Raw genomic sequence first — 13,709 nt, 5'->3', positions numbered from 1 at the left:
CAGCAGGTACTGCATCCCAGCCCTCCCATCCCTTGCATGGCCCTGGAGATGGGGCCAGGGCTCCCGGCATCACCTGGGCTTTGCTCTGCACACAGATTTGCAGTGCTGACCATGAAAGCACTCTTCTGCCGTATTGACTATGAGAACGTGGTGGTTGAAGTTGAACGGAAGCGTGGCTGGGACACACTCCTCAACGCTGAGACCCAGCACTGCGCAATGGGTCTGCTGGCCAGGTGAGAGCCCCCTTCTGCCCAGCCCCCCCCTCCATTGATCCCCTGCAGACAAGGAGCCCCACACAATCCCCTTGGGCATGGCTGAGAGGGACTTGTCACCGAGGAATGGCCCAGCCCAGCAGACTGGAAAAGCCTGGGAGAGGTGGGCGCACGAGAGCAGCCACCTCCCAAAGCACCAGCGTCCCCTCCCGTGGGGCCTGGGCTGACGGCCCAGAACGAGGGCTTCGTCTGCTGTGGTGGGCACTGCCTTTCTCCTGGCCGAGGGGTGGTGGGGAAAGAGCAGTCAGTGCCAAGAGAGGTTTGCCTGCCCTGCCCAGGGCCAACGGTGCCTTCTTCCCCCTGCCAGAGAGATGCGCCATATGTCAAGTAACGTGTGTAACCGGATCACACAGTACTTCCTCGAGCTGCTGAGCGGGAAGGAGACACGCTGGGAGCTCCCTGCCATGGCATTCCTTCTCGAGGTAAGCCTGATGGCGAGTGCTGCCTCCCTGAGCTGCCTCCAGCCACTCTGCCCTCTCGTAGCCACAGCTGCGGGGGGAGCCCAGTCTGTGGTGCTGGGGCAGGGGGCGGTCTGCGCTGCGTGCCCTTGGCTCCTTGCTGCTGGGGTGACGCTTGTCCCCTCCTACGTTTTGTGTCCCCCTTGTGCCAGCTCTCGCTCTTCCATCATGGCTCCTCTGGCTGAGGAGTCAGAAGGTGCCGAGGGCTGGGAGGCCCACAGCGGAGTGGGCGAATGACCTGTCCCGCGTGCCCCTGCAGCCACTACTGCCTGCATGGTGCTGGGGTCCTGCCAGTAAGGCACTCCCCTCTCACTGCTCTGTGTGTTTCAGCTCGTGGCCCAGCCTGGCATAAAGGCTGATCGCATCCTGCAGCTCATTCCAAGGTACCTGCAGAGTGAGTGCAGAGTGATGCGTCGCCTGGTACTCAGAGCCCTCGCTGTGATGTCCAGGAGACCCTTGATGGTGAGCAGGGGCAGGCGGCTGAAACCATGCTGGCGGGGTGGGTCTGGGTGGGGTGTGCAAGGTAACACAGTAGCTTGGACTTGGCTGGGCTTCAGGGAGCTGTGGTAGCTGCTCCCAGCTCTCCTGCCTGCGTGTTCACCTGCCCGAGTCCTTTGGGGCAGGCCTTTGGCTCCTGGACCCTGAGGCAGCAGCGTGGGCTCAAACTGTTGGAGCGGTTTTGGCAGAGCTGCCTTTTATGGCTTCACACCACGGCGTTATGTTCCACACAGGCCAAAAGAATGGAGTTCTTGCTGCCAAGGTTTATAGAGCTACTGCAGGATGCAGATGGGGAGGTGGTCAGGATGACCCTATCTGTGCTCAGAAGGATGCTCCTGACCATAGACATCCCGATTGCCAGCCCCATCGCTCTGCCGCTGGCTGAGGCGCTCCGGCCACTCTTTGACAACGTAAGGCTTTGTACAATCCATCCACCCTCCCCTCCTCACAGGCGCTGGGTGCTGCCAGGAAACTTTGTGCCCTGCAGATTTTCAGACCCATACCCAGGTGGGCATGGAGCAGCTGGTGCTGAGGTCTTGCCCTCTTCCTTTCCACCAGGAGTCCAGCTACGTGCAACTGCTGTCCATTCGCCTCTTCCGAAATGTGATGGAGTTTGTATCGGAAGCGGGAAAAAAGCCACTGGAGGCGCATGTACAGCAGAGCTTGCTCCCACTGCTCTACCACTTGCATGATGAGAACCAGCGCGTGGCAGAGGTGAGGATTCCTGACCTGCTGGTTTCCCCGTGGGAGGTGGCTCGGCTGCCTCCTGCCCTGGCGCCTCGCGGACTGCGCTGCTCCAGCTTCTTCCTGGCCTTGGCTACAGAGCAGCAGCTCCGGGGCTTTCTGTCCTGCTGCCCCGGCAGCACCAGGTGCCCGACGTGGGGGTTGCCCCACTCCTCTGCCCGGGCACCAAACCTGCCGACGGAGGCGTTGCCCAGCTGCTGCATCTTGCCATCAGGGCCCAGGAAAGGCCCCGAGCCTTGCCCAGGTGCAGGGCACGCAGGTGCTGTGGCCTGGGCAGCGGTGCCATCTCCCAGTCTCTGCTGCTCTGCAGGCCTCTCAGGAAACCATGCTTCAAGCTGCCACATTCCTGAAGAAGAGGAAGCTCGCACGGCTGCTGAAGAGGCAGCGGACATGGGCGGTCGGCGAGTGCCTGGTAAGGATGGCCGCGAAACCCCAGCCCCAGGCTGGACAAGCCCCCAGCCCCCAGTGCCCAGTGTGTGGGGCTGGCAGCTGTGCCCCTGACCACTGCTTCAGCCCATCACCGCCAGGCTGTACCCCACACACGCTCCCGTCCCTTGGGTGAGCGGCCCTGCAGGCTCTCCTGCCGTCTCTTCTCCCTCCCTTCCCGAGCCCAGGGGTGCCGACGGAGCCCCAGCCTAGCTGGGCTTTGGTGGCAGGGTGGCACCACAGCTCTCCGGGGAGCACCCAGCCCTCTGCTCCCTCCAAACCCCAGCACCAGCCGGCTGATGGCCGGGCATCGTGGGTGTCCTGGCAGGGGAGGCCAACGCTGGGCATATGGACTACTCGGCCAAGGGGGAGAGTCTGCACTAACCCTTCCCTCCATCCCCTTGTGCTCTCTGCAGTTGACGGAGCCCAGCAGCAGAGCAGACGAGTACGTGCTGCAGTCCCTGCTGTACCTGCAGAGCCCACAGGAGTCAATGCGAGAGGCGGCCGTCAGGTTCATTGGTGAGTCACAACCCCCCGGGGGTCCCTCCCTGCCCCACTGCAGCTCAGCCCCAGCCGCGGCTGCTGCACCGGCATCAGGAATCGGCCCTGTGGCTGTGGAACACCGACTACACGATGCGGAGCCCGTGGGTCTCTCTGCTGCCCTCTCCCTCGCCTGCCCTTGGAACGCCCCGGGCTCAGCCCTGCCAAGGGCAGGAAAGCGTGCAGCGGGGCTGTTGTGGGGAAGCTGCGCTGCTGGGCTAGCGGGATTTCTGATGGGCTGCTTGTTCCTAGGGCGTGCTGGGCGACGGATGAGGTATCGGGAGAAGGAGCTCCAGATCATCTACAATGGTGAGTGGGGGCAGCGGGACATGGCGGGGAGGAGGAAAGACCCTGGGCAGGGAGCTGGAATCCCTGCCCCGGCCAGGGAGGCTCTGCTCCCTGCATGGATGAGGGGCTGGCGTGGGCAGAGCAGAGAGAGATTTCAGGGGCACGTGGGATATTCGTGGCCAGCACCTTGCGGCCGATCCCGTTGGCCCCTGATCCATCCTGGCCATGGGGAGAGCTGGGTAGGGCGGCCCGGCAGGAGGGGTGCCCGGGGTCCCCGCAGATGCGGGCTCTGACCTTGGCTCTGTTCCTCTCTCTTCCTCCAGCCCTTCAAGGCATGACAAATGACATCAGCCCCTCCGTCTCAAACCTGGCAGCTCAAACCCTCTTGCTGCTAAGAGGTACAGAGAGAAGACCTTCCTTTGGACTCAGGCTGCAGGTGCTGCAGGACCAGCTCCACCGGGCATGGCATAGGCGGCCTTCTCTCCAGGACAGTGGCTGGCTGTGCTGCTGGAGCTCTGTGCAGAGGTGATGCCAGGAGCTGCGTGTGCTGGGCCACCTGAGCCTGCAGGGAGGGCCGGGTGGCTCCCGGCCTCTCCCTGTCCACGGGACAGCTCTTCTGTCACCCAGCAGGGGAACATGCAATCCCTGGTGTTGTGCACCGAGACCCTGGAGCATGAAAGGACGAGACCGATTAAAGGCTTTAAAAGCTGCGTAACTTCCTTCTTTTTAAGGGGAGCTGAACCTAACAGCTGCAGCTGCCAACACTCTGTACAGATGCAGAAAGCAAGCTCTGGAGGAAAAGCGAAAAACACCAACCCAGAAGTGATCAGATTTCTAGGCTCTTCCAGAGCCTTTATTTCTGTAGCTTGTCCCACACGCTTTCCTGGTGCAGGACTTGGCCAGCCGGTGGTGGTGGTGAGCAGCCCAGGAATGGCTGTACCTGCAAGTCTTGAGCTACTTCTCTTGTGCGCATCGTTCTCCAACCTTGCTGTGCTCCCTAGTGTCCCCAGGGCAGTGAGGAAGAGAAGAAAAAGGGCTCTTGTGTGTGTAGCGTGGTTGGAAAAGTGTCCAGAACCCCCTTTGGCCTTTGGTGGTTCTGCTGAAGCCTTAATGCTTCTGACCAAGCTCATGGGCAGAGCTCAGAGCTGTGGGGATGCCTGAAAATCTCCCGTGGCAAGGGCTGGGTGGGGTACAGCCCGCAGCTCCAGGCCATTTGTGTCCCCACGGCCTCTGGTGCGGGAGCACTAGAGCTGCCCGTCTTTTGGCACAAGAGCTGTGCGAAGAGACGGAGGGAAGCGAGGGCAGCCCTAACGTGATCGTAGAAGCGCACTGTGGGGTGGGAGGCAGAGAAGGGAGCTGCTGAGACAGATGTATATGACACGCGTCTGATTTTCCATGAGATTAGTAGCTTCCAGATGAGGGAAGGTTTGATCCAGGTACGCCAGCACTGCTGCAAGCCCCCAGGGTGGGTTTGTGCGCCCAGCACCCCAGAGCTCTGAGGCTGCTGGAGGCCTTAAGGACATCCCTCGGGAGAGAAGAATGTTGCCTCTGCTGCACCAGGCGCCAGCCTGTTTCTCTGCTGGTGTGTTGGGTTTGTGTGGCAAGGTTTTGGTAGTGGGTGGGGGCATGGGCTATAGGGGTGGCTCCTGTGAGGAGCTTCTAGAAGCTTCCACAGTGTCCGATAGAGCCAATGCCAGCCAGCCCCAAGATGGGCCCGCCCCTGGCCAAGGCCAAGCCAATCAGCGCCTCTGTGATAACATATTTAAGAAAGTGGGAAGTTTTTTTACATCGGGAGGGGGAAGTGCGGAGATGTAACATCAAGGTCAGTGCAGGAGGAGGGGGGAGGAGGAGGCGCTCCAGACACCGGAGCAGAGATCCCCCTGCAGCCCGTGGTGAAGACCATGGTGAAGCAGGCTGTTCCCCTGCAGCCCATGGAGGACCGATGAGGGGGTGTAGAGATTCCACCTGCAGCCCGTGGAGGACCCTACGCTGGAGCAGGTGGAGGTACCCGAGGGAGGCTGTGGCCTGTGGGAAGCCTGGGCTGAAGCAAGTCCCTGGCCGGACCGGTAGACCCGTGGAGAGGGGAGCCCATGCCAGGGCAGGTTTTGGTGGCAGGACTTGTGACCCCGTGGGAGACCCATGCTGGAACAGTTTTCTCCTGAAGGTCTGCACCCCATGGAAGAGACCACGCCGGAGCAGTTCGGGAAGGACTGTAGCCCGTGGGAGAGACTCCATTTTGGAGCAGGGGAAGGATGAGAGGAGTCCTCCGCCCGAGGACAACGAAGCGGCAGAAACAATGTGCGCTGCACTGACCGCAACCCCCATCCCCCTCCCCCCATTCCCCCCCCCCCCCCCCCCACTGAGGGGGGGAGGAGGTTTGAAGCCGGGAGTGAAGTTGAGCCCGGGAAGGGGGGAGGGGTGGGGGAGGTGTTTTAAGGCTTGATGTTACTTGTTTTTTTTTTTTTTCATTGCTCTATTCTGTTTAGTAATAAATTAGATGAATCCCTCTTTCTAAGTTCAGTTTGTTTTGCTCGTGATGATAATTAGCTCTCCCTGTCCTTATCTCGACCCGAGCCTTTTGTTAACTTCTCCTCCCCATCATGCTGGGGAAGGAGTGAGTGAGCGGCCGCGTGGCGCTCAGCTGCCGGTTGGGCCTAAACCACGACAGTCCTTTTTGGCGCCCAACGTGGGGCCCGAGAAAATCGAGATAAGGATACTAATTGGAAGAGGTAACGGGCAAAACATGAACTGAACATAGTTTGAGACTGAAATAGTGGTGAAGGGACGAGGGGTGGACTCTGTATTGGTGTTGTGATGGGGATATTTTCGTTTTGGTGTGGGAAATTTTTTTTTTTTTCCCTTTATAGATGTGATTACTGTTTGTGAAGTTTTTGTGTTGAATGTATATTTTAATGATTCTTAAATATGTGATTCACAGAGGCGAGGGGTGGAATGTGTTGGGTTTGTGTGGCAAGGTTTTGGTAGTGGGTGGGGGCATGGGCTATAGGGGTGGCTCCTGTGAGGAGCTTCTAGAAGCTTCCACAGTGTCTGATAGAGCCAATGCCAGCCAGCCCCAAGATGGGCCCGCCCCTGGCCAAGGCCAAGCCAATCAGCGCCTCTGTGATAACATATTTAAGAAGGTGGGAAGTTTTTTTACATCGGGAGGGGGAAGTGTGGAGATGTAACATCAAGGTCAGTGCAGGAGGAGGGGGGAGGAGGAGGCGCTCCAGACACCGGAGCAGAGATCCCCCTGCAGCCCGTGGTGAAGACCATGGTGAAGCAGGCTGTTCCCCTGCAGCCCATGGAGGACCGATGAGGGGGTGTAGAGATTCCACCTGCAGCCCGTGGAGGACCCCACGCTGGAGCAGGTGGAGGTACCCGAGGGAGGCTGTGGCCTGTGGGAAGCCTGGGCTGAAGCAAGTCCCTGGCCGGACCGGTAGACCCGTGGAGAGGGGAGCCCATGCCAGGGCAGGTTTTGGTGGCAGGACTTGTGACCCCGTGGGAGACCCATGCTGGAACAGTTTTCTCCTGAAGGTCTGCACCCCATGGAAGAGACCACGCCGGAGCAGTTCGGGAAGGACTGTAGCCCGTGGGAGAGACTCCATTTTGGAGCAGGGGAAGGATGAGAGGAGTCCTCCCCCCGAGGACAACGAAGCGGCAGAAACAATGTGCGCTGCACTGACCGCAACCCCCATCCCCCTCCCCCCATTCCCCCCCCCTCCCCCCCCCGCCACTGAGGGGGGGAGGAGGTTTGAAGCCGGGAGTGAAGTTGAGCCCGGGAAGGGGGGAGGGGTGGGGGAGGTGTTTTAAGGCTTGATGTTACTTGTTTTTTTTTTTTTTTCATTGCTCTATTCTGTTTAGTAATAAATTAGATGAATCCCTCTTTCTAAGTTCAGTTTGTTTTGCTCGTGATGATAATTAGCTCTCCCTGTCCTTATCTCGACCCGAGCCTTTGGCACTGTGCCTTCACGTGAGGGATGGGTGCCTGAGGGGTGGGTGCCACAGGCTCTTGCCCGGGAGCGGGAGCATCCACCGCCTGCTCTGATTGCTGCCGCAGTGGCTGGGTTCCTCGTTGAGGGCAGAGACTGGTGCTGCCAGGGTGAGCACTCACTGTCCCATGGACACCCTCCTCCAGCCCTTCAATCCAAAATGCCCACAGAGCCTAACAGGGAACCATGGACGGGAGAGAGAACTGCTCCATCAGCCGAGCCTGGTTGAAACAGCAACATCCTGGCCATTGCTTTGCCGCCTCCCAGCGCTACAGCCAAGAGGCTCCTGTGGTCTGTGGCGACCTGTTTGGTGCGTGTGTGGGACCGCTCAGGGAAGGAAGCCTGGAGGGAAACACGGCGGGGCGACGCAGGTGCAGCAGCCGCGAGGGACGTCCGCTCCGGGAGCGAGGCCGTTGCTCTTGTCCCAGGAGGCTGCCACGTAAAAATGCTGCGATGGCGAGAGGCAGAGTGTGACGGAGCAGCGCAACCGCCCCGTGTAGCACCCACTTGGGAAGGGCAGTGGGAGCTGAGATGGGTGCCAGGAGCCGGCCAGCCAGGTGCTGGGGTGAGAGGTGCAACATCATGGGTTCAGTTTTATAGAGGAGAGAAAGGAAACGCACGGGGACTTTCTTCTAATCACATCTAAGAAGAAAGATGGTGAGATGGGGAGTGACCAGGGAAACCTTCTGAGCCACACAGGGGTTTGCTCGCTGGTCCTCTCGTGGTAAAGCACTTGAAAGAGCTGTCGCACGTGAAGGAGAGTTGTGCCTTTTCTTGCAGAAAAAGACACGTCTTCCAGATTTGCTGGCTGTTTCTGTGAGGACAAGGGTCTGTCAGGAGTACACCACCCAACAGATACTTTCAAAAAAACAAACGCCCTTAATCTGTCCCGTCAAGGTGAAGGTGACATGTGACCAAGGAGTGAGAAAGTACCTGCTTTCCGGAGGGAACCATGCTGCGGAGAGGGCATTTTGAAAACAGGCCTTTGGAGACATTGCCGTCAAGTGGGTTTGCTGCCACGTCCCCCATAACAGCTCTCCTGGCTGTATGCTTCCAAAGCTCGGAGACAGAATTTTCTCACCTGCTTAAAAAATCTCCCAGACAAAGGGTTTCAGAGGGTTTTGAAGCCGCTTGTTAAGAACAGAAAAAGGCACCAAGACCTCCCGATGTGTTTGCAAGCCTAACCGAGCGAGATCCAGGATGGGGGAAATTTCCTGGCCGACTTTCAGCAAAACTCTTTGCAGAGTTGAGGAGGCGGGACTGGGAGACAGAGGAGGTCCATCAGGATGCAGCGAGCACGGCCCACAATGCCCCTCTGGCATTTGGACCTTTGTGTCCGCGGGAGGTCTCTCTCCCAGTGATGGCAGCCATTAAACCAAGTACCCCACTACACTGAACCCAGAAGTGGACCTGCGCATCGCTGTGTCACAGAACACTGAACCAAGGTGTTCAAAAGGAACACAAATGAAGCCGATTCATGTGCACTGCTCTCACTGAACAAATATCGTTAATAATATGTATAGCAAAATTTTATTAATTATTTTATACCATAATAATAAATAATTTTTTGTGGGAGAAAAAGGGGTTTTGTGCTGCAAGGCAGACTTGGAGGTCCTTCTTGCCAAGGCTTGGTGTCCCTGTAACAAGGTCCTGCCCATGGGTGGCCCTGAGAACTGGGCTTGCTGGGAGGCCCTGAGGGGAGGAGATGGCGGAGTGCCCCGAAGACACACAGGTGAGACACACTAAGGGTACAGGGCAGCTGGAGGTCCCATAGCACGGTCACGTGGCATTATGTCACAGGGCCCTTTGTGACCCGCTGTGAGATGGGCACCAGTGGTGATGTGGTCACCCCACAGTGCCCAGAGGACGTCAAGGGACAGGACGGGACAGAGTGGGGCTGTGAGGAGCCCCTACGCAGCCACCTCCTTCCCTGCTGACCCACGTCTGTGGTGTTTTTCCGAGGCATCTCCCATCCCTGTGAGAGGGGCCCTCGAGGCCAGACCTTCACAGGATGGCGGAGAGAGCCCCCAGCGTGCCCAGGCTGGCGTGGATGGGGGAGAAGAAAGAGGAGAAGCAGCAAGGAGCTGGGGCTGCCCCAGCATGGCAGCCTGATGAGGTGGAGCAGGTCCAGCCACTGCAGGCAGGTGAGTGACTGAGCTGGGCCACGGAGCTAGTGGCTGCAGCCAGCTTGGCCCCATGCCATCCCCCTATGGACATCCCCAGGGAAAGAGGGGAAGAGGGCATGGGCTTGTTCCCTACGGTCGGGCTCTGGCCAACCTCCATCCACTGGGCGCCCCCAGGCCCAGTCTGTGGCCAGACAGATGGGCGTCAGTGTTCCCAGCAGCCCCTGTCCCACGGCTGGCCCTGCCTGGCAAGCATGGGGCTCGGCTGAGTCCTCCAGCCTCTCCTGCAGCCCCTCAGCTCTGCCTGCACTTGGTCTTTGCCAGATCTAGACTGGGAGCTGCCAGAAGAGGAGCAGGAGCAGGAAGACACCGGTGCCCTCTCCCACAGCAGAGCACAGGTACCCGGCAGCCAACCCTGCCTGGGCTGGGCCTGCTGTCGCTGCTCAGCCAAGCACCGCTGTTGGGACACGCGGATGTGACATGCCTCTCTTCCCTGCCCTTCCTTCTCCTGCAGGGGTTTTGGGAATCCCTCAAGCCCACTGAGCGTGAAGACAGCACCCTCAGGGCTATTGAGGGCATGGCAGGCTCTGGCTTCTATGATGCGGAGGCTTGTGCTGCCATGCTCGATGCACTTGTGCAAAGTGATGCCTCCACCTTGGAGCATGTAAGTAGCCTGTGAGCCCCGTGGGGATCGTGTGGCCCCTGAAGTCAGGCCCACTGGGTTCCCGACAGCCTTTGAGGCCAGCACGGTGTGGTGGGAAGGGAAGCACTTCCAGGGGGAAGCTGGGGAAATGGCTGCATCTCTCAGCACTCCATCTCTCAAATGTGTCTCCTCCAGGTGCCGAGCAGCGTGAGGTGCATCTACCGGTGGCTCAAGTCCAACACGGATGTGTCTGCCGAGCACAGGCTGGACAACACCCTTCTGAGGCTGACCCACGTGCATGCCCATGATGTGGTGGTGACCCTCCTGCACTGTGCCCCCGCGTGCGACAGGTATGAGGCCCGCCTGCCTTGAGGGCTCAGGGCTCCCCAGCCTGTAGAGCCCATCAGCCTGTAGAGCCCCTCCCACGTGGGCTGCCAGAGAGACGGAGCTTTTCAGGACCCTCTGACCCCTCCGTTTCCCTGCCCTGGCATGTCAGCCCCAGAGCCCGCTGCCATGCTCCCTCCCTGCCCGTCACGGCACCATCACTCGGTCGCCTGCTGCCGCAGGGCCAGGCCCGCTGAGTGCTGCCGGCGAGGGGCAGGGGGCAGAGGCAGGGCTGGCGGCCTGCCTGGGCCCCTGGGGTGGCCCGGGCCACGGCACTGTGGCCGAGACCCCACTGACCCAGAGCTCTGGGCCTGCAGAGCTGCTGTGACCATGTGGAGGGTGATGGCCTCCGCGGACACGACTGCAGAGAAGGTGCTGCTGGAGCTGCTCTGCGTGCTGGAGGACTGGCCACTGCACACCACGTCCACCTCCGACGGTGAAAGAAAGGACATCTTTGCCCTGGCGGTGAGTTTCTGGACCAGGCCTTTGCTCGCCCCCAGGGTCTGGGCGGCTCTCCATCCTCCCCCGCCACTGCATCTCCCTGCCTCATGCGGTGGGCTGGAAACCTGGCTTGGGGACAGGTTTAGGGCCAGCTAGTCCGGCTGCTCCCCCTGCATCTCCCCTGGACCAGGGCAGCGCCTGAGCCTCACCCTCCCACGCTCGGGCCCTGCCACGGGGACGTCTCGGCACTGAGCGCTGTCTCTGGGTGTTTTGTTTTCTGCAGGCAACCAAGGCACTATGGGAGATCCTTCATCAATGCCCCAGTCACACAGGGGCATTGATGGATTATTTCCCCTATCTCTTCCTGGCGCTGCTCTTCCAAATTTTCTTCAGCACAGAGCAGATTCCAGAGGAGGTCAATACCTTCTGGAGGCAATGCCAGGAGGAAGGCTGCCTTCCCACCAACCCCAGCAGGTACTGCATCCCAGCCCTCCCATCCCTTGCATGGCCCTGGAGATGGGGCCAGGGCTCCCGGCATCACCTGGGCTTTGCTCTGCACACAGATTTGCAGTGCTGACCATGAAAGCACTCTTCTGCCGTATTGACTATGAGAACGTGGTGGTTGAAGTTGAACGGAAGCGTGGCTGGGACACACTCCTCAACGCTGAGACCCAGCACTGCGCAATGGGTCTGCTGGCCAGGTGAGAGCCCCCTTCTGCCCAGCCCCCCCCCTCCATTGTTACCCTGCAGACAAGGAGCCCCACACAATCCCCTTGGGCATGGCTGAGAGGGACTTGTCACCGAGGAATGGCCCAGCCCAGCAGACTGGAAAAGCCTGGGAGAGGTGGGCGCACGAGAGCAGCCACCTCCCAAAGCACCAGCGTCCCCTCCCGTGGGGCCTGGGCTGACGGCCCAGAACGAGGGCTTCGTCTGCTGTGGTGGGCACTGCCTTTCTCCTGGCCGAGGGGTGGTGGGGAAAGAGCAGTCAGTGCCAAGAGAGGTTTGCCTGCCCTGCCCAGGGCCAACGGTGCCTTCTTCCCCCTGCCAGAGAGATGCGCCATATGTCAAGTAACGTGTGTAACCGGATCACACAGTACTTCCTCGAGCTGCTGAGCGGGAAGGAGACACGCTGGGAGCTCCCTGCCATGGCATTCCTTCTCGAGGTAAGCCTGATGGCGAGTGCTGCCTCCCTGAGCTGCCTCCAGCCACTCTGCCCTCTCGTAGCCACAGCTGCGGGGGGAGCCCAGTCTGTGGTGCTGGGGCAGGGGGCGGTCTGCGCTGCGTGCCCTTGGCTCCTTGCTGCTGGGGTGACGCTTGTCCCCTCCTACGTTTTGTGTCCCCCTTGTGCCAGCTCTCGCTCTTCCATCATGGCTCCTCTGGCTGAGGAGTCAGAAGGTGCCGAGGGCTGGGAGGCCCACAGCGGAGTGGGCGAATGACCTGTCCCGCGTGCCCCTGCAGCCACTACTGCCTGCATGGTGCTGGGGTCCTGCCAGTAAGGCACTCCCCTCTCACTGCTCTGTGTGTTTCAGCTCGTGGCCCAGCCTGGCATAAAGGCTGATCGCATCCTGCAGCTCATTCCAAGGTACCTGCAGAGTGAGTGCAGAGTGATGCGTCGCCTGGTACTCAGAGCCCTCGCTGTGATGTCCAGGAGACCCTTGATGGTGAGCAGGGGCAGGCGGCTGAAACCATGCTGGCGGGGTGGGTCTGGGTGGGGTGTGCAAGGTAACACAGTAGCTTGGACTTGGCTGGGCTTCAGGGAGCTGTGGTAGCTGCTCCCAGCTCTCCTGCCTGCGTGTTCACCTGCCCGAGTCCTTTGGGGCAGGCCTTTGGCTCCTGGACCCTGAGGCAGCAGCGTGGGCTCAAACTGTTGGAGCGGTTTTGGCAGAGCTGCCTTTTATGGCTTCACACCACGGCGTTATGTTCCACACAGGCCAAAAGAATGGAGTTCTTGCTGCCAAGGTTTATAGAGCTACTGCAGGATGCAGATGGGGAGGTGGTCAGGATGACCCTATCTGTGCTCAGAAGGATGCTCCTGACCATAGACATCCCGATTGCCAGCCCCATCGCTCTGCCGCTGGCTGAGGCGCTCCGGCCACTCTTTGACAACGTAAGGCTTTGTACAATCCATCCACCCTCCCCTCCTCACAGGCGCTGGGTGCTGCCAGGAAACTTTGTGCCCTGCAGATTTTCAGACCCATACCCAGGTGGGCATGGAGCAGCTGGTGCTGAGGTCTTGCCCTCTTCCTTTCCACCAGGAGTCCAGCTACGTGCAACTGCTGTCCATTCGCCTCTTCCGAAATGTGATGGAGTTTGTATCGGAAGCGGGAAAAAAGCCACTGGAGGCGCATGTACAGCAGAGCTTGCTCCCACTGCTCTACCACTTGCATGATGAGAACCAGCGCGTGGCAGAGGTGAGGATTCCTGACCTGCTGGTTTCCCCGTGGGAGGTGGCTCGGCTGCCTCCTGCCCTGGCGCCTCGCGGACTGCGCTGCTCCAGCTTCTTCCTGGCCTTGGCTACAGAGCAGCAGCTCCGGGGGTTTCTGTCCTGCTGCCCCGGCAGCACCAGGTGCCCGACCTGGGGGTTGCCCCACTCCTCTGCCCGGGCACCAAACCTGCCGACGGAGGCGTTGCCCAGCTGCTGCATCTTGCCATCAGGGCCCAGGAAAGGCCCCGAGCCTTGCCCAGGTGCAGGGCACGCAGGTGCTGTGGCCTGGGCAGCGGTGCCATCTCCCAGTCTCTGCTGCTCTGCAGGCCTCTCAGGAAACCATGCTTCAAGCTGCCACATTCCTGAAGAAGAGGAAGCTCGCACGGCTGCTGAAGAGGCAGCGGACATGGGCGGTCGGCGAGTGCCTGGTAAGGATGGCCGCGAAACCCCAGCCCCAGGCTGGACAAGCCCCCAGCCC

This window comes from Balearica regulorum, chromosome 6, assembly GCF_011004875.1.
Source record: "Balearica regulorum gibbericeps isolate bBalReg1 chromosome 6, bBalReg1.pri, whole genome shotgun sequence".
Taxonomy (NCBI): Eukaryota; Metazoa; Chordata; class Aves; order Gruiformes; family Gruidae; genus Balearica; species Balearica regulorum.
Note: the sequence above shows the minus strand (reverse complement) of the source record.